This window comes from Gossypium arboreum, chromosome 13 (genome assembly GCF_025698485.1).
Source record: "Gossypium arboreum isolate Shixiya-1 chromosome 13, ASM2569848v2, whole genome shotgun sequence".
Taxonomy (NCBI): domain Eukaryota; kingdom Viridiplantae; phylum Streptophyta; class Magnoliopsida; order Malvales; family Malvaceae; genus Gossypium; species Gossypium arboreum.
This window is the reverse complement of record NC_069082.1, coordinates 22,714,684-22,729,801: the sequence shown is the minus strand read 5'-3', so window position 1 is coordinate 22,729,801 and position 15,118 is coordinate 22,714,684. Positions and strand designations below refer to the sequence as shown.

Here is a 15,118-nt window from a genome sequence, read left to right as displayed (position 1 = left end):
AATCAAAGTGGCTGTCACCCAAGACTCTGACCGACGAGGCTCCTTCATTCCTTCACTTTGCTCCTTTGCTAATAGCTCTCCAAGGTGGCCGATCAAGGGCTCTTTAAGAGGCTTAATTACTAAAATCTCTATGAAAATATGATTCTAAGCATGGGGAATGAAAAATGCTAAAGGTAATTATATGAATTATGAATAATATATGTTACTATTATATCTATACTTTTGATTGCATGAAATGACATGCCTATGATATTGAAAACTAAATACATGAGAAAGCATAACTACACTACTAATTTTCCATGTGTTAGTACATTAAAGAGTATCATATTTTTTCTAAATTCAATATGTCATAATGCATTGCATTGATTGGGACAATATGTACGGAGAAAGAACAAGTAGTCTATCTATAAGAAAAATGGCGATGCAAAGTCATAGCCAAGTGATAGTTCTTATTTGAAAATTGTTATGCACATATAGCCAGAGGTAGATTACATCTACAGGTACTACTGTGAACCCACAACCAAAGGTCAATTCCAACGACGGGTTTATGTTGTAAAATCTACAACAACAAAAAAAAAGGTTTCATCTGCAGGACTTTTGTTATGAACCCATAGCCAAACGAAGACTCCAATTGCGGGGACTAGTGTGTCCACAGCCAAATGACAGTTATTATCTACGAACCAATAGTGGTTTATCCACATCCTCGTGTGTTGGAGAAGGGAGTTCTGGATAACTCTCAATATGGTGTATAGCGGTGTGGTAGGATTTATTTTGTTTAAATCCGAAACTGTATGGCATTGTTCAAATCATGTGCTTACAAATCTAGAAAATTATGTAATGATATGTATGCATGAATATGTGTATATATGTGTATGAATATGTATATTGTGGGCAAATCTGAGAATTTTGGTTAAGTCTGAAAGCTATTACTGTGATTCTAACATATTAATGATTGTTGCACTTGAAAATTAGATAATATGAATTGAATTGCTATCTATGATTATTTTATGCATTGTTAATTTATGTGTTTTAATAATTGTCACATTGATTTTATTGTAAATGGACTCACACTGAGTGTCAAAGCTTACCTCCCCTGTAACATCCCAAAATAGGGCTTAGTCGGAATAGTGATTTTGGGACCACAAATCTGATGTTAAAATATTTATTTTATGATTTTTAAGAGATTTTGAATATGAATATATGCATGTGTTAAAGTTTCATGAAGAAATTCTAAGTAAAAGGTGTCCAATTGGAAATTAGGGACTAAATTGAATAAGTTACAAAATTTGTGTTCTAGAAGCAATTTGTATGAAATTGCTTTAGATTATTAATTAGGATATCTTAAAGAGAAATTTGCCCAATTTTTAAGTTTTTGGACAAAAATGAGCTTGTATGGAAAAATTTGAAAGAAAGGCTTTAATGGCATTTTAGTCATTTGGTTTATAAATGAAATAAAATGGGAAAATAAGCCAAAAATCAGCTCATTTTCTCCATGTTGCTGCCAAAAATTATGGTTCTTCATAGCTAGGGTTTTCAAGCTTTCCAAGCTCAATAGTAAGTACTCCCAAGCCGATTTTTAATGTTCTTCGTATATTTGAAATCTCGGTAACTTACTCTCTCTATTTCTACCCATATTTCATGCTAGTGCTCATGTTTAGAAATTTACCCATGTATGAGAAGTTTATGTTTTGATGATTTATGGAGGGATATGGGAGTTTAAAGGATGGTAAACAACTTTTACTAAGTAGTTTTTCATAGAAAAGGCTTTAGGGACTATTTTGTAAAAGTTGTAGAAAAGGATAGGAAAATATGAAATGAAGGAAAAATGTGGGCTGTTATGAACATGAAAAATGTTTGGTTAGGCTTGGGTAAGCAAGAAATCCCATACATTGCATTATCTCAGCCTAGGGACTAAATTGCAAATATATGAAAGTATAGGGGTAAAATTACTATTTTACCCAAGTATGAATTTTTGGGTCATTTTAAGTAATGTATGCATTAAACGAGCTAAATTTGTTATTTATAGATCAAGAGAATTGAGATATGGGCCTTGATCGGGGAAAGAGCAAGGTTTACGAGGTTTAGGCTCGATTTCTAATATTTTGTATCGAGGTAAGTACATATGCAAATAAATACATTAATTATTGTTATTAAATGATTTATTGATATATGTATGCTTAATATGTAACAGCCCAAAATTGACCCTAGTCGGAATGTGGTTTCGGGACCACAAAACCGAGGCATAAAAATAATTAAAAATTTATTTTGATGCCTATAATATGTGTGTGCTCATGTATGACATTTTATGATGATTGATTTAGTGTTATAAAGGTGAATTTCACTAGAAAGGACTTGTGTGAGAAAATTTAGAATTGAGATAGGCAAATGTGGAAGTGGTCTATTGATGCACACTAGGATATGTTGTCCTTGCATGTCAAATTCCCCCAAATTTGACTATAGTGGCCGGCCAAGGTGGGCATGATGGGCAAGGGAAAACATGTTTCCAACATGTTTGGCTAGTGAGTTATGTAGGAAATATTATAATAAAAATAAGCATAAAAAAATGAAAAAAAAAGGAGAAAGATGAGCTTGGATGCCCCTTGTTGCCGTGAGTGTGGAGAAAGAAAGAAGAATTTTTGTTCATCATTTTTCATTTCTTTTGGGCTGAAAATTCTAAGGAGGAAGGAAGGAATTCTTGTTTCATGTTGGTTTGGAAGAGGTTTAGGAGGAGGTTTGGCCATACTTGTACCTAGATTAAGGTAAGTTTGATGTTTTGCCATGAGATTCATGTATATTTTAGTTGCTAGCTTGATGTTCTTGTTAGCCCATGGTTCAAATCTTTGTTATGTCATGGGAATGAAATTCGGCCAAAGTGAATATGGTGTTAATGCCATTGCATGCTAAATATCAAGCTTGATAATGATTCATGTGATGGTAGATTGAGGATTCTTAGATTTTCTTTTAGCATTTTGAATGAGATACTAAGTTCTTTGTTTAACCATGACCAAATTGAAACGGTATGGTGTTGTGGTATTCGCCATGTTGTATCCATAAGTATGATTCATGCATGTTGCATGGTAAGTAAGATTTAAGCTTTGGATATGTGTGTATATTTGGATATAAGCCACTTGAGAATTCGCCATTGCACCTACATGAATATATGTTTGCACATGATGAATTGGTATGACATGTATACTATTTTAAGGTGTCTATTTGCTTGTGATGTTGTTTCTGTTATGAAATAAATGAGAGATGTGTATAGAACTACAATATGTAATGCGTTAATTAGGAAAATGTATGCTGTTTTTTGTGTAGTATTAAGTGTAAAATTAGCCTCCACATAGACATGCATATTCGCCAAAGGAAGTAGATTGGTGTGCATGTATTCGGTTAGAGGCAACCATATTGAAGCCTTATCTTGGCTTAGATTGTTGACCAAATGGGTAATAAGTGAGGATGGTTGCCGAATATACAAACATACATATGCATGTGTAATTGAATTATGAATGTTTAGCAAGAGGGTTAAACTAGTTGATTTATTGATTAAGCTCAAGGAGTTAAAGAAGGAGAATCAAGCAAGGGAAAGACGAAGGTCATCGAGTAGCCGACTTGGACTGTTTTACCCAACACAAGGTAAGTCATTAAGCGTATATTTGGTGTTGATTTAAATGATCAATATATATATATGCAAATGTGTTTAAATGAGTTGGTGTGTAAATGGAAATGTATGTGTATGGAATGATGCCATTGTTGAATGTATAAAGGCAGCAAAAGACATAAGGTATTGGTCTCGGCACTAAGTGTGCGGGTATAAAAGGACACGGTGACAAGATTGGCACTAAGTGTGCGGGTTTAAAATTGTACAGCACTAAGTGTGCGAGTTTGATTATATAGCACTAAGTGTGCGAGTTGAATACATATAGCACTAAGTGTGCGGGTTCACTATATGTTCTTGCATTACAATTGGCACTGAGTGTGCGACATTATCGAGCTAATCCCGGACAGCGGATCGGGTAAGTACCTCGAGCTCTTGACGAATAGAAAATATGTTCATGCTCGGGGTTGAATTTGGTAAGCCTTAAATCTATGTGATGATTGAAATTGTATGGTTGTGCTGGAAATTGAGTTAATGTGTAAAAATGCTTGATTATCTTGTTGTGTAGAATATGAAATGTGGATGTATGAATTGGTACGAGATTGGACCGAAAGGTCCGAGGTATTATGGTATAGATTCGATATGGACGAGTACCTAGCCTCATTTGTTGTACATGTAGTAGTAACTTTATCGATGGATTGACGAATGCTTATGACTTACTGAGTTGTAAACTCACTCGGTGTTTTCTTGTCACCCATTTTAGGTCTCTTGGACTCGTATTGTTGCGTGCTTCGGAACCGTCGTTGAAGTCATCACACCGCTGAAATCTTGTGGTATTGTTTTTTTGTTGTTGAAGAACATTTGGCATGTATAGGCTATTATATTTTGTCGAATTGTGGGTTGTAAACTTTAAGCCATGTGAAAATGGCCTATGTGGTCGTCGAGTGGGATGCTAGAACCTATAGCCACGAGTCTTAGAAACTCAAATTTTGTTAAGGTGGCCATAATTTGTGTCATGTATGATGGATGATTAAGGCCAAGGAAAAATTCATGAAATTGGCATAGTCTACTGCAGTAACTGATGCGGACAGCAGCAGTGAGATGAGATTGAAAATCACTAAAAATAGTAGAAGTAGAATTAAATAGTGAGTAAATTATGGAACTGAACCTTGATGAATCTATTTTTATATGGACGAAACGAAACGACCATATGAGCAGTATACTGGGAAATATTAAAGTTCTCGTGAGACAGGGCCAGAACGATTCCTGGGTCCCCTGTCGCGACTTTGAAAATTTACCATAAATTATCCAGAAAGAATTAGGAGTCATGCCTTATATGTACAGATTCCATTTTGAGTAGAGTTTCATTAGAAACAAACGGCACCAGTATTAAAGCCCTGTACAGAAAGATATTCAAGTTGTAACGCGCGGAGGTCAGAGCAGTCGATCCCTGTAACATGGGTGACTTTAACTAATAAACTGTACCAATTGGCCCAACCAAAAATTCTAAAAATAAATCCATGGATGGGTATATGAGTCTAAATTCAGGGAAAATTTACGAAACCAGTTTCCGAGTTTTGAAACTCGAGATATGATTTTTAAGGCGACGGTGATGCAGTTTTCCAGCCTGTCCAGAAATGCCAAATTGGTCGGTACTTTAAGAGGATTTGTCTCGTTAACCCCTCGTGTCCGACACCGGCGTCGGTCATGAGTTAGGGGTGTTACATAATATGCTTACTTGGTTATGTTGACAATATAACATGTTTTGATGCTTTGCTATATGATTATGAGACGTTGCCCATGCGAAAGAAACCATTATGCGAGTACGCTCGGTAAAGGTCTGGATGTCTAAAATCCCGTTTGAACCTTAGGAATAGTTGAGGATACAAGTGACATGTCACTAGGATAGTTATGTGTTGTATGAGCTCAATTGATATATGATACATGCTAGGGTCCGGGTGCTAGGTATCCTGAGTAGTGTTCGGATACACTTTAGCTCTTTGAGTAGCCCCGTTGAGAGCGACATGTGATTCTGTGATATGAGGCACTTCAGTGCACTTTCTGTCAGGTAGCCAAGGCTACGTTCAGGCACTTCGGTGCATTCTTTCCGTGTGTTCAAATCATATTCCAAGTGTTCAATAGGTAACGTAATATGAATTCTAGAAGTAAAATTTAAGTAGGCCATGTGTGTGCAGGATGGAACAGGTACGTACTAAAACCCTATGGGGACTTAGTATATGAAAAAGATATGTATTTGGACAAGCATGTGCATATGAATAGGGAAGGTAGGTATATGTATGACATAATGAAAAGTATCATAATGGATAAACAATTATGCTTAAGTATTCAATCGTTGCAAAATGTAGATTATTTGTATATGTACTTACTAAGCTTTATAGCTTACCCTCCTCTCTTTTCCCTTCTTTGGAGATATGTCAAGCTAGCTAGAAGGATCGGGGGACATCGAAGCTCGGATCACACTATCTTCAAGAAATTTGGGTATAAAAATGGTTACTTATTTTGGGCATGGCATATATAGGAAACTTGTCTATTTTGTGTATATATGTGTCATGTTGAAGTAGCCAAGTATAATGGCTCATTTGGGCATTGATTATTTTGTATGTGGCCATGTGATTTGGTCTATATTAATGAATACGATGTATCCCTAAGTTTATCCTTACATGCATACTAAGATGTGTATGTGTTGGTTTGATGGATGACTATTCAATTGCTAGTATGTGGTTGCAAGATTTAGCATTCATAATGGAATAATAATAAGGAGTATGGTAAACCATGAAATTGGTGTGGAATGACTAAAAGATAAGTTTGTGTGAATACCAATGGTCTAGTATGTAAAAGGAGTCATAGTGATGCTATAATGTTGCATGTTTAATTGTCCAAATATATCATGGGATATGCCATTGAACATATGGGAGTGTATGATTGTTTAAGGGTGACCAATGGCTTGGAGAGTAGTCTCCAAATGGTCGACATGGGTAGACACATGGGCATGTGTCTAGGCCGTGTTTGACACACGGTCAGCCCCATGGGCATGTCGTTTAGCCGTGTGTCCCCTGCACCTTGAATTTTAGGTTAACATTCATGGTAGTAAACACACGGGCAGAGACACGGCCATGTGTCTCAATAGTGTGTAGGACACGGCCTCTGGCCACGGATGTATGGTTGGCTGTGTGCCTCAAATTTGTACGATGACGTCATAAACAGAATGCTCACTAAAATCACATGGGCTACCACACGGGCGTGTGCCAGGCCGTGTGAGGGACACGGGCAAAGGATACGGGCGTGTGCATGGTCGTGTGAAAACCCCTATAGGTTCGAGATAGATAATAAATCCAAAAATTCAACACGGGTGTGGGACATGGCGTGTTCCCAAGCACATAGGCGTGTGCAACGCCTCCACATGGGCGTGTAAGGCTTTAACCTAGAAATTTTCTTGGAATCTCTATAAGTACTCGGTTTAGTCCCAGACCGCCAATAAGGTAGGTTTTGGGCCTCGTAGGTCCATAATAGGTACATTTTATCTTGTTTTGAAGGGTTTTAGATTGAATGAAATTTTATGGCTCGGTTTTGCATGTTTGATTCTGTTTAAATCTAGTAATGCTTCATACCCTGTCCCAGTCTAGGATACAGGTAAGGGGTGTTACATCCCCTTAAATTTTCATCCTTACAGATAGCCCACCAGTTTAGGATGTAGGCACTACATCCGGAGGGTCTCGACACTGCCTATTTTATTTTCAATTTATTAAGGTTTAATCTTTTGGTTTATTTTATTTTATTATTTAAGTACTGTAATAATTTATTCAAATTGTGGCATGAGATTAACGACTTAGATTATTTTTATTTTCCATGACATTTTATTTGAATTCTTAAAATATTATGCTTTGATTATTAATTAGTACGCATGAACCCCGATTTTAATAAATATGTAAGTACATGCCCTTTTTTTTTCAGTTGCTAGATGATAATTAAAACATCGAGGAATAGTGAAACGTCTTTTAAACCAAGTTTTTTATTAAGTCAAATAAATGTTTTAAAGGAATTGTTTTCAACAGCTCCGATAACCCTGCTAGGCCATCTTGGTGGCTAATGTAGTCTTCTGAATTCAGATATATTGTCTAGGTCGGGTTGGGGAGATTACAAAATATATCTAGACAAACATTTAAAATAAAATTTATATAAAATCTAAAATGTATAAAACATCATATTTATAAAATATCAAATTATAGTTATTTTAATTTAATAATATAAAAATATGATTATTTATGAAAAAATTAAGAAATATTAATTTATTAAATAAAACATTTTAGAATGAATTTGGACAAATGGCTATCTAGGTTTAAATATATCTAGACAACGAGTTGTCCAAATTCATTCTAGTGTCAAATAATATTTCTAATATTTTTTATTTTTTATTTTTAGATATTATAAATTTTAAATTTCAAAATAATAATATAAAAATTTGGTAAGTTATAAAAAAATAAATATATATAAAACTTAAAAGTATGTCCGAAATAAACCGACACAAATGGTTATCAATGAAAATTTTGAGACTGTTATGTGTCATTATGTTATTAGTTGTCAGTGTCACATAAACGTATTTTAATTATTTTAATCTTCTACCTTAAAAAAATATCAAATTGACTTACAATTTTTAAGTTTAGATACTAATTAAGTCTAAAACAGAAATTTGAAGTATCAAATAGGTCCAAATTACAAAATTCAGTTACTTCTCTATATATTAACTTTTAAACAAAGGAAATTGGTAGGATATCGAATTAATGAGGAGTAATTAGATCTCTCGGTGGTATGAGTGAGTCGGTTGATTTTAAATTGGGTTAATATGAATTGAACTTTTAAAATTTTAGAATTATTTTGTGTTCAAATTATTTTGAAATTAAGTAAATTTTGAGTTCCGATTATTTTGTGCTAGACATTTTTTGTTTAGGTCATTTAGATTTTCCATTCATGTTGTTAAAGTTAAATCATCTCACTTTAAATTATTTTGGGTTATTTTTTTGAATTATTTCATGTTCGGTAATTTTAGGATTGAATTAATTTAGGCTCAAGTAAATTTTGTGTTCTAGTTGGTAAAGTTCAAGTCGTTAAATTTTTATGATAAAATATAATAGGTCAAGTTTGGATTTAGGTTAATCGAATTGAAATTTTGGGTTGAGATCAAAATTGATATACTTAAAATGTAATGGTTTTAAAAGTTAATTTTAATTTTTTTGATAATTGAAAAATAATCATTTTAATGTCATGAAATTATTTTATCTGGTAGTTTCCATATCTATTTTACGGTCTATGTTTAGGGATCTTGGCTTTCTATTTTAACAATGTTGTCCCCATGGTTCAAATTTATGTTCTCTTTTGGGAGAGTAATGTGCCTTACCATTGCAGCTAACACTTGTTGATTTAATGTCGTATAATTAAAAAATGGGTAAATTACTAATGGCAAAATTTGGAGGGGTGGTAGTAGACTTGCTCACAAGTCGAGCCATTTGATCAATCCCGAAGAGCCGCCCAAAAAATGGGAGGATTTGGGCAAAATACAAGACCCAAAAAATGGGCTTGAGTAAAATTTAAGACTTGTTTTCTATATGGGCCCAGCATTGAGCAAGATTCTTTGGTCTAAACCTTGAATATATTATTTTATAAAAATATTATATTAATTGTATATGTTAAATAATTATAATTATATTAAATTACTAACCCAATAATAATAAAACCCATCACCCAAAACCTAAAAATAAAACTTACCCTTCTAAATAACCTAACCCAAAATATAAAATTTTAAAATTATATTTAATATAATAGAATATTTCTAATATTTATTTGTTTTTTTAATACAATAAATTTTTTTATATTTATGGTAGTGTTTTCTTAATATAAACACTTTTAATTTATTTTTAATGTGTTAGAAAACTTTTATTTTAGCGTGTTTTAGTGCATCCAAATTAGAGTTTGAAACTCATGTAATTAAGCTCTTTTGGTTAACCCGAGATAAATAGATAGATTTATGAGAAATCACATTCAATTGGATATATGGTAGGGTAAAAAAATGGGACACCAAAATAATTGATTATCGAACCGTATGAGGTAGGAAACTCTCAAGTATGGTTCTAAGGGAAGGAATTGAACTACCTATTTTGACTGGGGAGAACAAGCCATTTGACAGGGGGATTCTGAAATAGTGAAGGCTTGGTTTGATCAAGCCGCTGAGTATTGGAAATAGGCTAGGCTATAGCACTTACTCCCAGTAATTATATTGATATGCAAAATTGGTTAAAGATCACGCGGCGTTTCGAATGAGAACAAGAACTCTCTATTTATTTATTATTATTTTAGTTTTAGGATTCAAAATTTGAATTAGAAATTAGAAAATTCTATTACTATTAAATTTTATTCTTATTCTATTTAATTTCTATTAAATTCATTTATTTAATATTTAATATTTAATTTAATTAAATAAATTACGGTACCATTTAAATTATTAAATTCAATTTTCTAGTCAATTTGAATATTTAAATAGTACAAAATATTAATTTAATTGGAATTGTTAATTGTGTAATGGTTTGGTTTTGTTAGACCCATGGGTAAAAAAAAGCAAGTATTTCTCTCTCTGAGAAAAACCAATCAAAGAATTTCATTATATCATTTCTCAAATTGTTTTAAAAAAATGTTTTTAAATAAAAAGCAATCTAAAAAATCAAATATGGACAGGTCCGGTCAAGCTCAAGTTTACCTTTCATAAATCAGGTCAGGCTAAGGAAAAAAATGTAAACTCATTTTTTGGAATGGGCTCGAGCTTCGAACTCTTCCAACTCATTTTGGCATCTCTTTGATCTTTCTTTACACATTTTGGCATTCTCATAGGAAAACAACCTCAGCTCTTCCAACTCATCAAGTTGTAACATCCTTCTCTCACTGGCTTGCTTAATATCAAAGTTCAACTGCTTCAACACCCAGTGAGCTCTATTCTCCAACTCTAATGGCAAATGACATGCCTACCTAAAAACTAACCAATAAGGAGTCATTCCTAACGGTGTCTTAAATGCTGTTCAATAGGCCCATAATGCATCATCGAGCCTTCGAGACCAATCTTTTCTGCTAGGGCGTACTACCTTTTTAAGGATACCTTTGATTTCACGGTTCACTTTCTCAATTTTCCCATTGGACTGGGGGTGATAGGCAATAGCAATATTGTGCTTCACATCATGTTTGTCAAGTAACCACTTAAGCCATTTGTTCACAAAGTGAGAACTTTCATCACTAATAATAGCTCTTGGAGTCCCAAATCGTGTAAACACATGCTTATGTAGGAATCACGTGACTACCTTTGCATCATTTGTAGGGTATGCTTCAGCTTCAACCCACTTGGATACATAGTCTACAACAACTAAGATGTATTTGTTCCTATATGAAGAAAGAAATGGGCCTAAGAAGTCAATGCCCCATACGTTGAATAATTCAATCTCCAAAATGTTTGTTTAGGGCATCTCATTCCTCCTTGATATATTTTCGGTCGTTTGGCATTTATCACAGTTCTTCACATAAGTATAAGCATCTTTAAATAGCGTAGACCAAAAGAAACCTACTTGTAAAATCTTTGCTGCAGTACGTGAACTACCAAAGTGTCCCCCACTTGAAGATGAATGGCAATGAGACAAGATCTCAGCAATCTCACTTTCAGCTACACACTTTCAGATTATATTACCTGCACATTGTTTAAACAAATACGGATCCTACCAAAAATAATACCGACTATCATGAAGGAATTTTTTCCTTTGTTGGTATGTCATTTGTTGAGGAATTATTCCATATGCAAGATAGAAAAATTAGCAAACCAAGGTGTTTCATGAATTCGATTTACCTCAATTAAGTGCTCATTTGGGAAATTCTCATTGATAGGCACACACGATCGAGTTCCCTCATCTTGTTCCAACCTCGACAGATGATCAACTATTTGATTTTTGACACCTTTTCTATCTTGGATCTCAAGGTCAAATTCTTGGAGCAAGAGATCCAACGAATTAGCCTCAGTTTTGTATCTTTTTTCATGAACAAGTATTTAATGGCCACATGGTCAGTAAATACTGTAACTTTGGTACATGCCAGTCAATCTAACATTTGATCCATAAAAGGCAACAGAAAATGGTCCTTCCAAGTTGCTTTATTCAATTTTCTGTAATCAATACAGATTCTCCAATCAATAATAGTTCTTGTTGGAATTAACTTGTTACGCTCATTTTCAACAATCATGATTCCACCTTTCTTCGGCACACACTGTACCGAACTTACCCACAAACTATCTGAAATAGGATAGATGATTGCTACATCTAACCATTTGATCACTTCCTTTCTCACAACTTCTTTCATAATAGGATTGAGTCTCCTTTGCCAATCAATTCGAGCTCTTTCACCTTCTTCGAAAATAATTTTATGCATGCAAAAAGAAAGGCTTATAACTTGAATATTAGCTATGGTCCAACCAATTACTTTATTAAATTTCTTTAGAACAATAATTAGTTGCTTCTCTTGATCTTTCGTCAGTTCTACTGCAATAATCATAGGCAAAGTAAAACAGTAACCTAAATAAATGTATTTCAAATGGGAAGGAAGTACCTTTAGTTAGAGTTTAGGTGGTTTTCCGATTGACAAATTGGGTTGCACAAATTCTCTGACTTCCAACTCCAATGGTTAAAACCGTGTGGATTGAATAAAATTTCTCGAGTTGGCTTCCATCAAAGCCATGTTTTCTTCACCTTCTTCATCCTCTAAAGGGTTAAGATCTAAGGCTTTCTCCAATGGATCTTGTTCAAAATTGCTTGCCATAGAAGCCAAGGTTTTTATCTCTTCTATAACTGAACACTCTTCTGCTGGATTGGGAAATGTCATCGCTTTAAGAATGTTAAAGGTTACTTGATCGTCTTGAACTAGTATGGTGAGTTCACCTTTCTGCACATCAATTAACATTCTTCCTATTGCTAAGAAAGGTCTCCCAAGGATGATTGGCACTTCCTTATCTGTTTCAAAATCTAAGACAATGAAATCAGCAGGAAAAATAAATTTATCGACTCTAACCAAAACATCCTCGATCTTTCCCTCGGGATATGCTAATGATCGATCCGCTAGTTGAAGCATCACAGTTGTAGGTCTTACTTCACCTATCCCTGGAATCTTGAAAATAGACTTAGGCATCATGTTGATACTTGCTCCTAAATCACACAACGCTTTACCACAGTAAGATTCACCAATGTTACAGGGTATAGTAAAGCTTCCTGGGTCTTTCAATTTCGGTGGCAGTTTGTTCTGCAGGAACGCACTACACTCCTTTGTCAAGGTACTTGGACAGTATATCCTTTATAAACTTCACATAATTTGGCATTTTCTCTAAAGCCTCCACCAATGGAATATTGATTTTTTACTGCTTTAGAACATCCAAAAACTTCTTGAATTGTACCTACTGTTTCTGCTTGTGTTGCTGCAATCTTTGCAGATATAGAGGTGATGGAACTTTCGGTTGAACCGGACAACTTTTCTGAGTAGGTAAATCTGCATCCAATGAAGATGTTAAAGTATCTGAATTCACTAAGTTAGGATATACCTTGTCAATCTTTGCAGATTTTGATTCCTTTGGTGTAAGAATTTCAACAGCTAGTTGATTCTTCTCAACGGGCTTATCTTCGACATCAATCAATCGGGGTTCCAGAATTTTACCACTTCACAATGCCACTTCCTTGATATGTTCTTTACCCAAATTTCTTGGATTATCAGTATCACTCAAGTTTCCCTGCGGACTATTACAAAGCTCTGTAGCTAACTGACCCATTTGGTTTTCCAAATTTTTCAGTGTTGCTGCTTGGCTTTGGATCAAAGCGTCATTCTTTGCCATGTATGCTTTCAACAAGTTCTCCAAACTATTGATGCCTCAGCTTGAGGTGGTTTTGGAGCTTGCTGATTAAACATTTGCGATTGGTTGGGTCTATGCTACAATAAATTGTGGTTTTGTCCATTTCTTTAGTTGCTCTAAGAAAAGTTAGGATGATTACACCATGAAGGATTATAGAAGTTGGACTGGGGTCCTTGTCCACTCTTATTTTGATGTTGGTTCCCCACATAGTATACTGATTCAGGATTTGATGGACAATTCTCAAAAGAATGACCTTCCTGGCATACACACAATAAACTACTTCGTACGAACTTGATGGCTGAGCTGCAAAATTATTAGTACTATAGGCGGTAAACTATTTTAACATAGAGGAAATAGACGATACCTAAGCTGATAACGAAGTGAGGGCATCAACTCCGTGAACTCCGGCTACACGTCTTCCTAAAGCTATTTGATTTGTTGGTCATTGATAGTTATTACTCGCGATCCTCTCAATGATCTCATAAGCCTCATTATAAGACTTTGACAAAATTGCACCATTCGCACAAGCATCTGCCATCAATCTTGTATGTGCATTGAGACCATTATAGAATATGTCCAACAAGATATAATGAGGAATCCCATGATGAGGATACTACACAGTAACTCCTTGAATCGCTCCTAAGCCTCATACAAAGACTTGTCATCCAATCGTTGGAAGGTTGTGATCTCATTGCTCAACTTAGAGTTTTTGCTAGGCGAGAAATACTTAACCAAAAATCTCTGTGCCAATTCTTGCCATGTGACAGCCCTAAATTGACCCTAGTCGGAAAGTGGTTTCGGGACCACTAAACCGAGTCATAAAAATAATTAATTGTTATATTCTATGCTTACTATGTGTGTGCATGCATATGTGGAAGTTTCATTCTCTAATTTTACCAATTTTATGAGAAATTATTAAATAGGGATCAATGTGAAACATGGTGAAATATGATAGGCTAATTTTAAATGGCTTATTAGTGCATGTTAACACAAGGGTGGAGTTGCATGTCAAATAACCCATTTCCTAAGGTTAGTGGCTGGCCATGACATGATGATGGGCAAAGAAAACATGTCCTAGTCATGTTGGCCTAGTGCATTATGTAAGGAAAATAAAGAAAGGAAAAAAAAGGAAAATGATGAAAAAAAGAGTGTGGATGCCCCCCTTGTTGCCGTGAGTTGAGGAAAAGAAAGGAGAAAAATTTTGTTGTTCATCCTTTCTCATTTTGTTACAATTGCCATGACTTGAGAAGAAGAAAAAAAGTGTCCATTCTCTCATTTTTCTTTGCATGGCCGAATGTACTAAGAAGAAAGGGGGAAGCTTGAGAAAATCAGCCATGGAGCTTACTAGACTAAGGTGTTTTGATACAAGAAGGTATGTTTTATGCCACTCTTGAAAATGCATGCATAGTTTGGAGGATTGGTTCAAATTTTTCCTTGAATCTTGGATCGAAACTAAGTTGTTAGGTGAGTTAAATTTCGCCAAGAATGTTGTATTTCCTAATTAGTGTTTTGATGTTGTTGTGATGAAAGCATGGAGATGAGTGAGTTCGAATGTTTAACAAAAGGAGATTTTTGTGCCATTGAGTTCT

At 34.6% G+C, this 15,118-nt stretch overlaps 1 non-coding gene across 1 annotated transcript; it reads left to right on the top strand.

The window, feature by feature from the left end:
* The first annotated feature begins 14,125 nt into the window (after positions 1-14,125).
* On the top strand, positions 14,126-14,231 carry LOC128287131 (small nucleolar RNA R71). The gene has a single exon (XR_008277828.1). It is a non-coding gene; the product is annotated as a small nucleolar RNA R71 (small nucleolar RNA).
* The last annotated feature ends 887 nt before the right edge of the window (positions 14,232-15,118 follow it).